The sequence below is a fragment of the Cydia fagiglandana genome, chromosome 16 (assembly GCF_963556715.1).
Source record: "Cydia fagiglandana chromosome 16, ilCydFagi1.1, whole genome shotgun sequence".
Lineage (NCBI taxonomy): Eukaryota > Metazoa > Arthropoda > Insecta > Lepidoptera > Tortricidae > Cydia > Cydia fagiglandana.
In genome coordinates this window covers 11,474,134-11,491,708 of record NC_085947.1, presented here as the reverse complement: position 1 = coordinate 11,491,708, position 17,575 = coordinate 11,474,134, and the positions used below count along the sequence as shown (strand labels likewise).

At 37.9% G+C, this 17,575-nt stretch overlaps 1 protein-coding gene across 1 annotated transcript in view; it reads right to left on the bottom strand.

The window, feature by feature from the left end:
• LOC134671972 (uncharacterized) overlaps nucleotides 1-12,518 on the bottom strand; it is a 40,886-nt gene extending 28,368 nt beyond the window's left edge. Inside the window, exon 1 of the mRNA XM_063529856.1 lies at nucleotides 11,984-12,518. The gene's annotated coding sequence lies outside the window, so the exon portion shown is untranslated. The remainder of the gene's footprint in view (nucleotides 1-11,983) is intronic.
• Between the last annotated feature and the right edge of the window lie 5,057 nt (nucleotides 12,519-17,575).

The window sequence follows — 17,575 nt, the reverse complement described above, 5'->3', positions numbered from 1 at the left end:
TTTTTTAAGTAAATGTTTTTGTTTATCTGTGAGGATCTCACTAGAATAATATAATCAAGGTATGTTTATATTTGATGATTGAAATAGTAACGCAAAAAAAAAAATATATTTGTGTCTTGTATTCCTGCCGAAGACTTTTATTTTTCCTTTTCCTTCTACACAAGTTTGGTCAAGTAATAAGAATTTAGGGCTCTCAATTTTATTTTGACTTCTACAACAGTAAAGCTACAAGGCCATGTTTGGTATCGTTTTCGTATAATTGAAGTTAATACTGTTTAAGTTTAGGTTTGAAGTCATGTTTTTTTTTATCATTTTTAACTAAATCAAAGATGTAGACCATCCCAAATTTAATATAAATCGGTTCAGCGGTTATTGATTTCCCGTACAAATTTCCACGCCACTTTTCACACTTTCAAAAGATGATTTTGGTTATAAGTAAGATCTATCCTATGTCCTGTTCCGGGACGCAAACTATACCAAATTTCAACGAAATCGGTTCAGCGGTTAAGCGTCAAGAGGAGTTTAAAAAAAACCGACCAAGTGCGAGTCGGACTCGCGTATTAAGGGTTCCGTACATTAAGTCCGACTCGCGCTTGACTGCACATTTCTAATAGGTTTTCCTGTCATCTATAGGTAAAGAACTATTTTGTGTATTCAGACAGACAGACATACAGACGCACGAGTGATCCTATAAAGATTCCGTTTTTTGCTTTTGAGGTACGGAACCCTAAAAAGATTTTTTTAATTTTGTGGAATGGTTTCAATGTGATACCTTAAATGGATTCAGCAACCCAGATTTATACGAAAACGATACCATACACGGCCTAGCACTAGCACCTTCACTGATGTAGATATATCAAGATAAAATTGAGAGCCCTAAATAAACTTTCAAGAGCGAATATCTCAAAAACTATTCAACATATCGAAAAAATTGACGGAATAAACTTGTAACAAATTAAATTAACTTTCATTTTGTATAAGTGGCCATGTCGCTAAGATGCATAGTTTCCGAGATATAATCGAAAAACCGGAAAATGGGACATTCAAAGCCCCCTCTCTTCCCCCCGCGCAAGGGCTACGGCCGGGGACTTTTGATATGTTCACCTCCTAACTTGTCCAAACCAAGTTACAGAGTCAAAAATTGTGTTCCGAGCATTTCCCTCTACAACTTTTTTGAGCATTCGTTGGCTGACCTAAGTAGCTTATTGCATTTCTTTAAAAACTTTTCTGTAAAAGGTTGACGGGTGTTGGGTGTTTATATGGTTTTGGTCGATTATTATCATTTGCATCGCCCATGATGACTTACTAGAATTACTTACGAGCACACGAGACACTAATAGTAGTTTGACAAACCTTGGTTTTCAAGAGGTATTTTATATTGACATTTGCTGTCACAAATTTGCTGTCAGATTTAGTCGCAAACCGCACGCAAAGTGCACACAAATGTGTCGACACCTTGTTACGGAAAAGTGTACACACGGCGACGACACTTTGTTTCGAAACAATTCTAGACACATTGTGTGGACTCTGTTACGACACATCTGACATTTAGTTACCACTTTGATGATTCTGCGACTGGAATGGTTATATGGGCAGTTAGGGTGACAAGCAAACCAAACCGAACCACCCTTAGTTTAGAGTTGAGTTTTGGATGGTTTTGGTTGTACCAAATGATATTATCCACCGTTGATGGAATCAACACTCAGTATGCAATAAAATCAACTGTTGATTTGACATGGATGCGAAATCTGACAGTTGTACGTGTCGAATTTGGCCCCAGATCGTAACGTATTGGATCGTAGATATAATTTGTCAAAGGACTGTCTGATTTCAATCAGACAGAGATAATCATACTATATTTGTCTTACACTAGTACTAGCACCCAAAAGAAAAGGATGAGTATAGTTTTCCTGGTTCTTAATGACTGACAAATTGGTTTGACCAAGTAGATATGGTTTTTAACTTCCACCATTTATTACTTTCAATCACCTAAACGTCCTAAACAATTCACTAACTGTTATTAAATATAAATTTCAAAGTAAAAATTGCTCCATTGCTGATTGGTGCATGCAAAATGAATCATCGTGCGTGCTGAGATGCGCGTCAATCAACAAAAAGGTCGTTAAGGTCATATCAAAACCATTTCAAAACAGTAAGAAGTTATTTGTTGAATCTGATTCAAGCTCATATATGGCTTCCATATTAGTTTTCATTGCGACTCACAATACCAATGTCTGATTGACTTAGTACAATTTTATGAGTGCGTTCGATAGCCCAATAATTTTAGTGGTTTTTAACCTCTGGGCGGCTAGAGGTCCGAGGATACGTCAAACCTTGCCAAGCAAAATGAAATTTTATTTTGTCAACACAAAATTCAAATTAGAATGGATCAGGAGACCTTTTTATAGGTCTCTGGGCGGCTAGAGGTTAAAGCAGAAAATATAGATTGTCAAGCAAATCTTGTCAGTATGAGAAAAAAATTCAAATTTTCTATGAAACGATATCCCTTTCCCATATAACCATTCCAGTCGCAGAATCATCAAAGTGGTAACTAAATGTCAGATGTGTCGTAACAGAGTCCACACAATGTGTCTAGAATTGTTTCGAAACAAAGTGTCGTCGCCGTGTGTACACTTTTCCGTAACAAGGTGTCGACACATTTGTGTGCACTTTGCGTGCGGTTTGCGACTAAATCTGACAGCAAATTTGTGACAGCAAATGTCAATATAAAATACCTCTTGAAAACCAAGGTTTGTCAAACTACTATTAGTGTCTCGTGTGCTCGTAAGTAATTCTAGTAAGTCATCATGGGCGATGCAAATGATAATAATCGACCAAAACCATATAAACACCCAACACCCGTCAACCTTTTACAGAAAAGTTTTTAAAGAAATGCAATAAGCTACTTAGGTCAGCCAACGAATGCTCCAAAAAGTTGTAGAGGGAAATGCTCGGAACACAATTTTTGACTCTGTAACTTGGTTTGGACAAGTTAGGAGGTGAACATATCAAAAGTCCCCTGCCGTAGCCCTTGAGCGGGGGAAGAGAGGGGGCTTTGAAGGTCCCATTTTCCGGTTTTTCGATTATATCTCGGAAACTATGCATCTTAGCGACATGGCCACTTATACAAAATGCAAGTTAATTTAATTTGTTACAAGTTTATTCCGTCAATTTTTTCGATATGTTGAATAGTTTTTGAGATATCCGCTCTTGAAAGTTTATTTAGGGCTCTCAATTTTATCTTGATATATCTACATCAGTGAAGGTGCAAGGCCGTGTATGGTATCGTTTTCGTATAAATCTGGGTTGCTGAATCCATTTAAGGTATCACATTGACACCATTCCACAAAATAAAAAAATATCTTTTTAGGGTTCCGTACCTCAAAAGCAAAAAACGGAATCCTTATAGGATCACTCGTGCGTCTGTATGTCTGTCTGTCTGAATACACAAAATAGTTCTTTACCTATAGATGACAGGAAAACCTATTAGAAATGTGCAGTCAAGCGCGAGTCGGACTTAATGTACGGAACCCTTAATACGCGAGTCCGACTCGCACTTGGCCGGTTTATTTTAAACTCCTCTTGACGCTTAACCGCTGAATCGATTTCGTAGAAATTTGGTATAGAAATAGTTTGCGTCCCGGAACAGGACATAGGATAGATCTTATAACCAAAATCATCTTTTGAAGGTGTGAAAAGTGGCGTGGAAATTTGTACGGGAAATCAATAACCGCTGAACTGATTTATATTAAATTTGGGATGGTCTACATCTTTGATTTAGTTAAAAATGATAAAAAAAACATGACCTAAACTTAAACAGTATTAACTTCAAGAAGTCAATTCTGAATTCCCCCCTACACCTCATTTCACACCTTTAAAGGATGATTTTTGAGATAACTTATTATGTCCTGTCTCGGGACTCAATATATATGTGTACTAAATTTAAATTAAAACTGTTCAGCAGTTTAAGCGTGAAGAGGAGTTTTTAAAGAAAGAATATGTTTCTTTTAAGAAAGTATATGTTTTTACTTTGGAATGGTGTCAATGTGATACCATAACTAAATTTGGTACTGCGAATTTATACGAAAACGATACCAAACATGGCCTCGTAGCTTTAATGTTGTAGAAGTCAAAATAAAATTGAGAGCCCTAAATTCTTATTACTTGACCAAACTTGTGTAGAAGGAAAAGGAAAAATAAAAGTCTTCGGCAGGAATATAAGACACAGATATATATTTTTTTGCGTTACTATTTCAATCATCAAATATAAACATACCTTGATTATATTATTCTAGTGAGATCCTCACAGATAAACAAAAACATTTACTTAAAAAATTACAAGGTCGAAATGTCACGGAACTTGTGAGAGTAATATGTGAAAAATAAAAACTTTTATGACAAAAAATCTGGACACAATTTAAGAAGCATCCCATTGCGTCGAGCAATCATCTGTATTTTTGCTTGTTTCATTACCTCCTCGCTTCTTTTTTTGTCCTTTGTATTCTGTAGCAATTTGTTAGATCTGAAAATAAAGATAACTTGCGTCGTCATGGATATCGTTTTATAGGTTTTAGGGAGTGCAGAATTCGAAAATGATGACCATTTTGGATTCCAAGATGTCTGCCGTGCACTTTGTCATATAAGCCGTCATAGATGTTGATTCATAGGTGTTAGGAAGAGCAGATTTCGAAAATGATGACCATGACCAACAAAACGACATCCATGTCGACTTTTAACATAGTGCATGGCCGCCATTTTGGATTCCAAAATGGTCATCATTTTCGAAATCAGGGCCCCCTAAAACCTATAAAACGACACCCATGACAACTTTTATGACATAGTGCATGGCCGCCATTTTGGATTCCAAAATGGCCATCATTTTCGAAATCTGCGTCCCCTAAAACCTATAAAACGACATCCATGACGACTTTTATGACATAGTGCATGGCCGCCATCTTGGAATCCAAAATGGTCATTGTTTTCTAAATCTGCGCCCCCTCAAAAACCTATAAAACGACACCCATGACGACTTTTATGACATAGTGCATGGCCACCATTTTGGAATCCAAAATGGTCATCATTTACTAAATCTGCGCCCCCCAAAACCTATAAAACGATAGCCATGACAACTTTTATGACAGTGCATGGCCGCCATTTCAGATTTCAAAATGGTCATCATTTTCTAAATCGGGGCCCCCTAAAACCTATAAAACGATATCCATGACGACTTTTATGACATAGTGCATGGCCGCCATTTTGGAATCGAAAATGGTTATCGTTTTCGAAATCTGCGCCCCCCAAAACCTATAAAACGACACCCATGATGACTTTCATGATATAGTGCATGGCCGCCATTCTGGATTCCAAAATGGTCATCATTTTCGAAAGCGGGGCCCCCTAAAACCTATAAAACGACATCCATGACGATTTTTATGACATAGTGCATGGCCGCCATCTTGGAATCCAAAATGGTCATCGTTTTCGAAATCTGCGCCCCCTAAAACCTATAAAACGACACCCATGACGACTTTTATGACATAGTGCATGGCCGCCATCTTGGAATCCAAAATGGTCATCGTTTTCGAAATCTGCGCCCCCTAAAACCTATAAAACGACACCCATGACGACTTTTATGACATAGTGCATGGCCACCATTTTGGAATCCAAAATGGTCATCATTTTCGAAATCGGCACTCCCTAAAACCTATAAATCGACACCCATCTCGACTTTTATGACAAAGTGTTTGGCTACCATCTGCATGCAAGACATTTCTATTATTTTTACGTACAAAAATGGCCCCCTGTCAACTTCCAACCGAGATTTAATCGATAATTTATTCGATTAATGTTCAGATTCATTCAAATTCAATCTATGTTAGGTCGACTAACCTAATCGTGATTAAAATTTGAGGATTAACTTTTTTTATTCCATTAATTAGCGCCACTTGCACCATTCCACTAACCCGGGGTTAACTGGTTAAACCTGGAGTTACCATGGTTACCAGTACAATTTGATACTGGGTTAACGGTTTAACCGCTTAACCCAGGGTTAGTGGGACGGTGCAAGTGGGCCTTAGTCGAATAAACAGTTAATCTATTAAGTCCCATCTCTGACCACGTCATTTTTACACTTTGAGAATATCTGAAAACAAATGAACACAAGGAGCCATTTTGCAAATCGAGTAACTTTGTTATTACTTTTGACAGCGCGTGTCATGTGTCTACACAGAGTCGACACAAAGTCGAAACATTTGCGACTACTTTGTGACTGCAATATTTCTCAGCCTTAAACCATATTTATACATCATAATTAACAAGTTTCGTAGTATGTAAAGCGTTATTTCTGTTATCTAAGTATAGTATACGCATCGAAGTACTAAAAATGCATCAAATAATATATTTATGAACACAAGCACTGAGAAGTAAACAATTTCATTTCCGGCTAAACTAAAACAATGTGGTGGCGCGTTGATTATATTACACTTAGTTTATCAAATCACTCGAGCAGTTTAATTCCCCATAATAATTTAAGTCCTATTGTAATATAAATGCAAACAATATATAATTACGTCTTGTAATCCGTTTTAGAGATGGCGTATTAATGTCACTTATTTTTATTTAACTATTTTTCCATCTGACAGTTTCCATTTGACAGGAACAAAATGAACGAATGAACGAATGATTTTGGCATAAAGTAGTCGCAAACTAGTAACAATGTGTGCACACGGCGACCACACTTTATGTCACTTTGTGTCATGTGTCGACCCTTCCCCATTTCTGGTAACTGTGTCGACACGGCGACGACTCTGCGACTGGAATTGTGACCGAAACAGACGGTGTCGACACAAGATGTGTCTACACCGCGTCGTAACGGCGACTGGAAATGGTTGTATGGGTTGTACCTACATTTTTCAAATTTGCCGCCTTTTTCCACTGACTGACAAGATCTGCTTGACCAACTATTATGTAGTAATAAAATTAACTCTTCGTTCAGCAAAACACGTATCATTTATACGCATGTACTAGGCGTACTTTGCAAACAATTTGCCTCAATGCATACGCTGTACGAAATATAGAAATTTGAATGACAAAGCGATGAGGCCCAAAACTATGAAAATTTTGGCGCTCACCAAAATGTGCCGATGGAAACCGGATGTAGGCATCCGGGTTATTGTGCACGAGCGATGTCCTCGCGCAGCATTTTCCACGATATGACGTCGCGTCCAAATTTTATACAGTTATCTGTATCGTGAAATCGCTGTCTGGCCAGTGTTCGCGCGGTTTGTAGTGCGAATTATGACTTTTAATAAATCGTTGCTCCCTGACTTCATAAAGTCTCCATTGTAAAGTGTCCATTGTACCTATCTAATACATACATCCAAATTATGGTTGGGCGATTAATTAAAACTATACACATGGACAAATTTGGAGAAACGCAAAAAAAAAGGTTATATACTGGATTATATCACCTAAAGTAATTTCAAAATTAGTAATTGAACTTTTTTTCTGTGTTCCTCTAAGTTTGTCCATGTGTAGATTCTCACCGACTTACGCTACGTCTTACGTAGGCGAACAACGCGCGAACGCGGCGCGGCGCGGCGCGGCGAAGTCAATCCTTTGATGCCCATAGAAGTGTCCTACGTAAGCGATCTCGTTGCGAACGCGGTGCGGCGCGATTTGCACGCGAATGTCAGGCGGCGCGGCGCGGCGCGGCGCGGCGGCGGCCGCTTTCGCCGCGCCGCGCCGCGCCGCGTTCGCGCGTTGTTCGCCTACGTAAGACGTAGCGTTAGCCAATCCAGGCAACTAGAGCCCTTTTCAGACAATAAAAAAAAAAAGAAAGGATAAAATGCACCGGCTCGCCCAGCGGGTTAATTTGACGCCATGCTTTTGGACAAGCTACCTTGACATGACTTTATCAGTCTCCAACGGGCCAGTGGGTAGAAACGAAGTAGTACTGCAGATCTAGAGGTCAAGGTATTGTTTGTATAAGGTATTCTTACTGTGGATGATCTTTCTGTGGGGCTCACATATTTGGAAATAAAAAAATATTTAGCTATAAAGCTAGCAAAGTGACATCGCAAGATGTATAATAATCGCGATATAAATAGACACTAGGTATGCAATTACTTATTGAAAAATGCACATAGACATAAACACCCAAGATCATGACAGCTAGTCAATACCAGGAGAGAAGCTTGAAAGGCCTTGAAACAAGTTTGTCGGAAATACTGATACCGGCGTAGATTTTGCTGCTGAGGACGAAACTACAAGATGACTACCATAAGAAAGATGATGTTAAAGCTCATGAAGAAATAAATAAACAAAAGGATGTCTAATCCTCGTTCACATACAGCATACCTATTTCCATACAATGTAGGTACCAAATTAAATTGACAATGCTTGTCTTTAGAATAATGATAACTTGAGAAAAGAAGTATATTGGGTTCAGAAGTTCAATAGATACGCATGCATTCGTCCTTTTGCCCAATTGTGCGACAGACTCATGAGAAAATGTATTACAATATATGGGTCACTCCCATCATTCATCAATTAAAGAGCAATGCGGATGTCAGAAGTCCCGAGTAACTGTTGAAACTGTTCCATCACATTTCATGTCCATTCACGCGGGACGGTGTGAAAACTGTTCGGAGTATTGTAGAAATGTAGGAGCGGCTAGGTCGGCCGTGGGAAAGGCAGCATCCCGACACGGCCCTTGCGACATCCTGAAGGCGCACCCATTCGAGGCAATGACATGGAATTTATATGTATGTAGGCTTCGGAGTTTAATATACTAGAAGCCGTTTATATAAAGAATATATTACTACCCCAAGAATGTTTGAAGAATGTGCACTTTCTAAATTCATACATTTTGTTTATGTTCATCAGAGAATTAGTAGATTAAGAATTTTAGGAAACAAAATATTTATAAAAGGTTAAGTTTCCTTACCATGAATAATTTACGGAACTGCACAAATATAACAATTTGGGTCTTAAACTCGTAAGGTAAACGTACTAGTGCTCGACATGCTAATGCCCAATAGATGACACCTTGCTGTCACCTCTAATGAATGACAATGACTTAAGTTTCAAGATGACATGTACTGGGACCGCGTCGAGCACCAGTACGTTTACGTCTAAATTGTATTTGCTATTATTATCTCTAGTGTTTATGTCTTTTAGTAATTTATATTAATAAAATGGTCTCTACAGTGAGAGAATACCTAATAAGTTCCTGTGTAAATATGAATGAGCTAATTTGAGCTTTTACCAACGAATAAAATCCAACGGCTGAACAACGTTAATCCTCAAACATTTACAGAACTTGCCGCTATCATCGTCCACATGAATTTGCACGTGATGATAAATTTACTTACAAATGTTTGCAAAGTACTTAAACCTGTAGGTTGCTACTAAGTTATTATTAGTGAGATCTTAGTCTTCTTTTCAGTTTGCCCTTTTTAAACAGAAGGGTCATGGTCATTTATAACATAAAGTCTAATTTTATGTTTAAATACTATTCAACTGTAAAAGTCACATCGAATAAGCTGTCAACTTACATGCCATGGCCCCGGAACATGTGAATTCGTTTGATAGAGTCTGACCACGTATAAATAACACTTGCACTGCGTGGGCTATCTAATCCACTGCAGACTTTTCTTGGTCCGACTCTAGCTAGAGTTAGACCACAGATAAGGGTCTCCCCACATATATCGACGCGCATTCGGCAAAAGCCGATAGGAAAAAGCTTTATGTCCACGCAATAAGAGCGAATAAGCCGTCGACGCGTCGGCCGGCGCCGGCCGATGCGAGCCGAGCCGAACGACGACTTTTTCGCTCTTATTGCGCAGACATAAAGCTTTTTTCCATCGGATTTTGCCGATTCCGCGTTGACATATTTGGGGGAACCCTTAGTCTACAAAGATTTTGACAGCACAGCACATTTACAAAGTTGTTGTTTAACCGCTCGTGCTAATATTGATACCCTAGCAAGCGAAATATTCCAAAATTAAATAATTCGAAAAATGGAATCTTGAGTGTTGCGAGGGTTTCAAAGCACGAGGGTTAAACAAAATTTGTCCCCGAGTGAAACACAAAATTTTTCACCAAACACCACCGAAGCAAATATTGAATGTAAAATATCAAACAAAATCAAATCAAATTCAAATGATTATAATCCAAAATCATCATTTAAAAGTAAATTCTGCCAGCAAACATAAGAAAACAACTCAAAATTTGCATTTGATTACTTTGCCTTACATGTGAATTACTGATAGCAAAGTGCAACTTTGCTATCCGTTTTTAAAGTGCAAAGTAAGCCTTTCCGAGCTGGTGTGGTGAAAAGGATTTTGTTATTATTATTAATTGATCTTAGACTTCGATACTTTTGTGATTGTTTAAAGTTAAATAATTTTGATCACACTTTGACCCCTTATTTTGACTCTCGTACCATATTTATGATGTCATATGTATTCCAGCGGCATTGCGCTAAATTTACTTCGCAGACAAGCTTATTGATATATGTAGCTAAGTATAAGATCGATAAGTATTCAACTTATTGAAATCATGATGGGTTAGCCCGCGAGAATTGCATTGTATCGATATATCACTGATGAGTTTACAAATCAATTCGCCGTCTACCACACTTTCGGTTCCGGTGCGTATGCACGTGGCACGCACGCGCCGCGGTTGCATAACGCAGTCACAGCGCACTGCGCAAACACGGGAGCCGCCCACCCGACCATGCTACTATATAGATAAGTGTAAACTCGGTGCTTTAGAAAGAGTTAAGTAGTTGTTTCATTAGATAACGTCTCTGGCACTCAGTGCTGGGACATTATCATGGGCTTAACGGGCTTGCAGTTGACGTGCAATCGGCGTGCAGTTTTCATACAAATTGCAGTCGGTTCGAAAACCCCTACCCTGCATCGAATTTGAAAAAATACTATAAACTGAGCCAATTGTATCTACTAAATAATAAATTAAAAAAATGATAATAAACGACATTGAGGCTAAACGAACCACCAAACTTAATAAAATAGGGAAATAAAAGAGACAAAAGTTGAGTAAAACAGAGTGGTAACTTATTTTAAGAGTTTGTTAGCTCCTGTTTAAAATTTTCTCTGTACTGTTTTTCATTTATCGTAAAAAATATAAATGTGTTCGAGATGTCGCTATTCGCTATAATAATACGTGTAGCATAAAACGCAAGAAATCAATCTTGAAATTGCAATCGAAAACTATGTAAAGAATATGTTAATTAATATATTAGATGGTCAATAATTATTAGGTAAGTATATGTGACGTTCCACGGCAATAGGTACCTTATGGCGGTTGGCGCTTACGTTGCATAGCGCCGCAATAATATTGCAGTGGCGTTAATAATAGCATAAGCGCCAACCGCTTGGACTTAAGTGGCAACAGCGCTTATGGCGCTCAAGACTATTGTGAGTTCACTGTGATAACGACTCAATGAACTAAGTATTTTTCACTTTTCATTTTCTTAGCTTAACGCGAGGTCTACAACCAGTTCTACAACTCACAGAGCCAGTAATAATAATATGTAACCACCGCCTTATAGCTTGATTATCACGCTGTCTTAGTGACATGCATCTAACTAAAATAAAATCTTTGATCCCGTGGGAGCAATATCAACTATAGATGGATGGATATAGATTAAGATAGATGTATATATGCTAACGTGAAGATATACCTATTATAAGGAAGTTTAATCAAAATAGTTTGGATGTAAAATTTGCATGCCTACACTCTCGGCGATATGTGAAGTTCGATACAAAATCCGTGTCACCACCTAATTTATATACCACATTTATTGCAAATAAAAGATTAAACTAACAACGCAACACGTAACCACTTTCGTACTGAAAATAATATTCAACACATCATCACAAAACTATCCACGTCATTGCGCAAAGGGCATTCGTAGCTTCAGGCTTTTCTTCAATCGCTACGAAGAAGCACTTACTTGGAGCTTTCCCGTCACGAGTCTCTACGTATCGCGTAGCGTAGCACAGTACAGTTCAGTAGGCACAGTCCAATACACACTTCAACAACTTCCACGGGAGCCGCGCGGCCACTCCACAGGACAGTCAAAAACAAATTGTGGACTTTTTTACACAATAATTCAGTTAAATCACATTTAGTGGGGGACGACAATAGGAGAGCATTGATGTGGGCGAATCACACCATCGCCACGCATCGCTAATTTTCCATGACGACCCCGCACTGACCGAACGAGTGCGCCATACCCCATACATTCGAAAAACGCTCTAACTCTTTACAAGCCTCATATCTATTTATCACTCTTTTCCATTGAAGGATAGTATAGACTGGGATCATATTAAAATACCTTTGTCATTGTTGGTCAGAATTCACTGTGCTCATTAAAACTAATACGTATTGAACTATAACTGTTAGGTATTCTTTTTCGACAATGCCGTTATGTTTGGGAAAATGTGGTTGAAAAGAATTCAGTGACCATAAATCCACGTAACAAGCCTACTCCCCTTTTCAAAATATAGTACAGAACAAACCATTTGTTGGCCAAGTTAATTGTGTTAAGTATTAAGAGTATAAAGCAGAATATTATATTGTATTAATTTGTAAGTTAATTTGTAATTTAGTACAAAAAAAACTGGATAATACTTACGAGCGTTTAGAGGTGACTAATAGACATGTAAAAACAAGGAAAACTTCTACATCTCAGACATGCTGAGGCTATGCTGACCGTTTGTATTTCTCGGATAACGAGTGTAGATTGTATTCCCTGAAGAGTCCGTAAGTATTTTTTGGAAGTGATCCTTCCATGCAACGCATCAAACTATTTTGATATTCTACTAACCCTGTTAAGTAGGAACTGACTCATATCATGAATTATGATTTAGCAGATAATGATGTGAAAGTGTTGGATTGCTTTTACACCTACATAGGCTAAATATCCGACCGACATAGCTCACCGGATTAGCAAGCTGAAGTGGCAATGGGCAGGCCACATTGCGCGCAGAGAAGATGGCCGATGGGGTCGAAAAGTGCTCGAGTGGAGACCACGGACTAGCAAACGCAGCGTAGGACGTCCACCCACAAGATGGACGGACGACCTTGTTAAAGCCGCCGGAAGACGCTGGATGCGGGTGGCTTCCAACCGGTACGAATGGAGGTCCAAGGGGGAGGCCTATGTTCAGCAGTGGACGTCTTATGGCTGAGATGATGATGATGATGATGAGGCTAAATATAGGTAGGTACATACTATAAAAAGTCTAAGATTATAAAAAACCAAGTTTACCATCCACATTCTGCAGATATTTCATTAGAATCACTAGTTACCTTTAGCTTTAATCCAGCGAACTTCTAACATAAGACGCATCCAAGTTGATGTACACTCAGTGACCCCAAACCGTGCGCTTTTCCGGAAACCAGCAACAATGGCGGCCAATATGGCGGCCGGCGCGCGCGCCGCTCCGCGAAACCTGGTGATAAACATCATTAAATCATTACAAATGATACAATTATCATTACTTTGTTTCAAACTGACCTTGACAGCGGTTACAGCGTTCATCTCGCGCAGATGCAAACGAAGATTGCAGGTCGACCTCTCGGTTCAGAGAATTTGTTCAATATGATGTAAAACTCATATAATAAGGGCGGATCTCCTGTCATGTCTGAGCACTTATCAATCATCTCGTTTAATTCATTTGGTTAATCTAGTACACGATAAATGTCTGTGGTGGACAATGCTACTGGCCGGTACCGATCTTTGACCCTCAAACTGTTTACAATTTACATTAACACCCGCCGTTTTCAAAATAAGAAGCAAAATTATACTCGTCTATATACAGGGTGATTCAGGAGACGTGGGCAGGACTAACACTGCGCATTTCGTAAATTATAAGCAACTGTTTCGTACCAGTATTAGTGAGGTTAACGTTAATTTTCTAGTCGTGTTGAAAAAAAAGTTATTAATTTATTTACGACATGCATGGTCACCCTACAATTAGAATACTAAACTACCGATATTCTGTGTCAAATTGAATGTCATCAACTCATCACCAGGGGTCGGACAAAAAGTGCGGATGACGTCAAACCACTTATAGGATGATTTCAAATAGTATTTTTGATTTTCATAAACAATTATCACTTATCATTTATCAACCTCTTTATTGAACGATATCGCCACTTGAAATGAGTAAGTACGTTTTTGACTGACACATTGTCAATCAGATGAACAATAAATTGACTTCGTTATTGTTTAGCTATTGCATCTTCACGATTATATTTAGCTAAAATTTATATTTACTAATGTACCTATAAGAAAACGCTCTAAAATGTCATCTTTACTCGAATATTGTGGCAATCGAATACGTGCCACGGAAGTTTAAATACAAACTCAAACATCATCCTGTGTGCAAGATTACGTCATTTTTACGTCATCCGCACTTTTTGTCCGACCCCTGCTCATCACGGTCTGGTTACTTTTGAAAAGTCGTATCTCACTCAAGTTTGACAGTTTATTTTTTTCGTAATCATAACGCTGTCATTACGGTTAAAGAGGTTTTATGTTTATTAATTAGATCTTGTAGGGTGACCATGATTGTAGAGAATTAAATTTACCATCGCCAAAAAGTTAAAAAATAGGAAAAAGTGTGGTTGTTTCACCTAAATACGACGGTGATCGATCAATTATCAGTTACTGAGTGTGCAGGATTAGTCCTGCTCACGTCTCATGAATCACTCTGTATTATCATAATACATGTAGATATCACGTGGGACACAGACATCTGAGACCTGAGACATATCCAAATATTTATATAAATTATCAGCCATTTCTCGACAATTAATATTAGCATTAAGAAGACAACCAATTTTTAATGTTGGTTGTGAACTGAACTGATATGGCTATTTTGACTACAAAGAGGCGATTGGATCTCATTTGCATTGTTTTAAAAGGAAAGTTGAAAAATACTGAAATCTATTCGCCATTGGCGTAGCCAATATCCGCCCTTCGGTATGACTCGGACGATATCAACAAGACCATCAGTCAATAAGTGAATAAAACATTTAAAATGGGTAGGTTTAAAAATGTAACGTAAGGGTTGCCACTCAGCCACTGTTTTTTGTTTAAATTATGCTTTTACTAAGATGCTTCGCTAGGCGCTCCCTGTAAAGGACGTCTGTCACGCGACTCACGGCTCGATTCGGAAAATGAATTAGATTTCTACTAGACTTCAACAAGTTACAATATGGATAATTTAATGATATTTGTAAGATAGATATGTTAAATTTGACGTTTCCGCGATTCTGGAGGTCTTGAACGATTTCGACAAGTTATGACTTAGATATCCAAGTCACATCTAGTCGATATCTAATGTAGATCTAGTTGATCTCTAAATCGTCTCTAGATCTTGTGATTATCTTGAAATCCGAATAGCCCTGTCACGCTACGCACACAGACTACAGAGTTACTTGTAGCCCTTGTAGGTTGCTTAGCAATAACCTCCTTGAAAGTAGGTCACAAACTTATCCCAGCTGTAACTGATGTATAGCTGTAAGCTGATTCACAAACTTTGTCCTTTTTAAATACGTAGGCAGCGTTATATCTAAGAAGATCCATTCCATTCTCGTAAAATAAATTCAATAGTCTCCCCGTGGGCGGACAATCTATTTTCTAAGTCGTTGGTTGGCGATTAATAAACAATCTATTTTCTAAGTCGTTGGTTCGCGATTACATGGACGGCCTTTACTTACATGGATATAAACATGGACGGCCTATACCTTTTCAAATTCTGACGGACTTTTTCAGCAATTATTTTATTATTTAATCTCCATTCTAAAATAGTATGCGCGAAATTTTCACTACTTTATATTTAGGTTGCATGATGGAACTTGTTAGTCTCGATATTTGACTCTCTAGTAACATATCTGGCTACTACACTAATATTTATTGAGTGTTTTAATTTAATAATCATTCTCCACAAGGTAAAGATAAATAAACCACTACCAACAGAGCCATATTTCACTTTTTAAATGTACCAACAACATGTACAGGCAGGCTTTCTAGACCTACTTACAAATCTTTTTGAAAAATTAAACGACTTCGCACAGTTATCAGATTATGCAAAACTTCAGCTTTTTTATCATCAACTTATCCCATGTAGTGAACAATTGAACATGATTGCAAACAATTAAATATAATTGCTCCTCTGAGTACCTATTATAATCCGTGCAAGACAGTGAGATAAGACTACATCACAGAAACAATGCAATATTTTTCGTTTTACATTGCTGTATTCTTATACCAATCGGGTATATTTTCTAAGTCGTTGGTTCGCGATTAATAAACATGGGCGGCCAAAGTATACCTTTTCAAAGCCTGACGGACTATTTCAGCAATTATTTTATTATTTAATCTCCATTCTAAAATAGTATGCGCGAAATTTTCACTGCTTTATATTTAGGTTGCATGATGGAACTTGTTAGTCTCGATATTTGACTCTCTACTAACATATCTGGCTACTACACTTATGTTTATTTAGTGTTTTTATTTAATAATCAGTCTCCACAAGGTAAAGATAAATAAACCACTACCAACAGAGCCATATTTCACTTTTTAAGTGTACCAACAATACTTATGTACAGGCAGGCTTCTAGACCTACTTCACATATCTTTTTGAAAAATTAAACGGCTTCGCACAGTTATCAGATTATGCAAAACTTCAGCTTTTTTATCATCAACTTATCCCATGTAGTGAACAATTGAACATGATTGCAAACAATTAAATATAATTGCCCCTCTGAGTAGGTACCTATTATAATCCGTGCAAGACAGTGAGATAAGACTACATCACAGAAACAATGCAATATTTTTTGTTTTACATTGCTGTATTCTTATACCAATCGGGCATATTGGTTCTTTTTAAGAAGCAATGTATTTGTATATTGCAGGTTAGCACGTTTTGTATTTATGTATTTCTATGTACCTAACGATAAGCGCTTTGAACTTAACCTTGAGAGACTTATAAGAAGTGGTTATTTTTACACGGAATGGAAGCGTGTTTATTTCAATTAAGAAATGCAGAACCGCTTCTGAGGGCCTACCGCGAACACCGAAGTTCGCAAATTTCGGGCATTTTTCTCTTTTCTCCAAATAAGGCGTTATATACAGTGAGATATAGTTACTCGAAATTCAAGAACTCCGATTTTCGTGGTTATAGCCCTGATTCGGTAAAAATATTAAGAGCCAACAGGAGTGGTCATTCCTCCATACAAACGTAGTCCTCGTTTTCCTCCGTGGTTTTTGAAGCTAGAGCAATGATTTTTTCAACACAGATTAATATTGTGAATATCTGTGTCGGACCGTTTTGCTTTTTTTGATATTTTTGTTTTTTAAGGCGCTAGAGCCCTTCAAAAATGGCCAAAATGGCCTAATTGACTATGCCGCAATGAGAGGCGTGATATTCAAAACTGATATCAGTTAGCCAAAAAAGCAAAACGGTCCGACACAGATAATTTCATAATCTTTCAGATTTCCAAATTTGGTTACGATTGGTTAAGATTTGGAGGA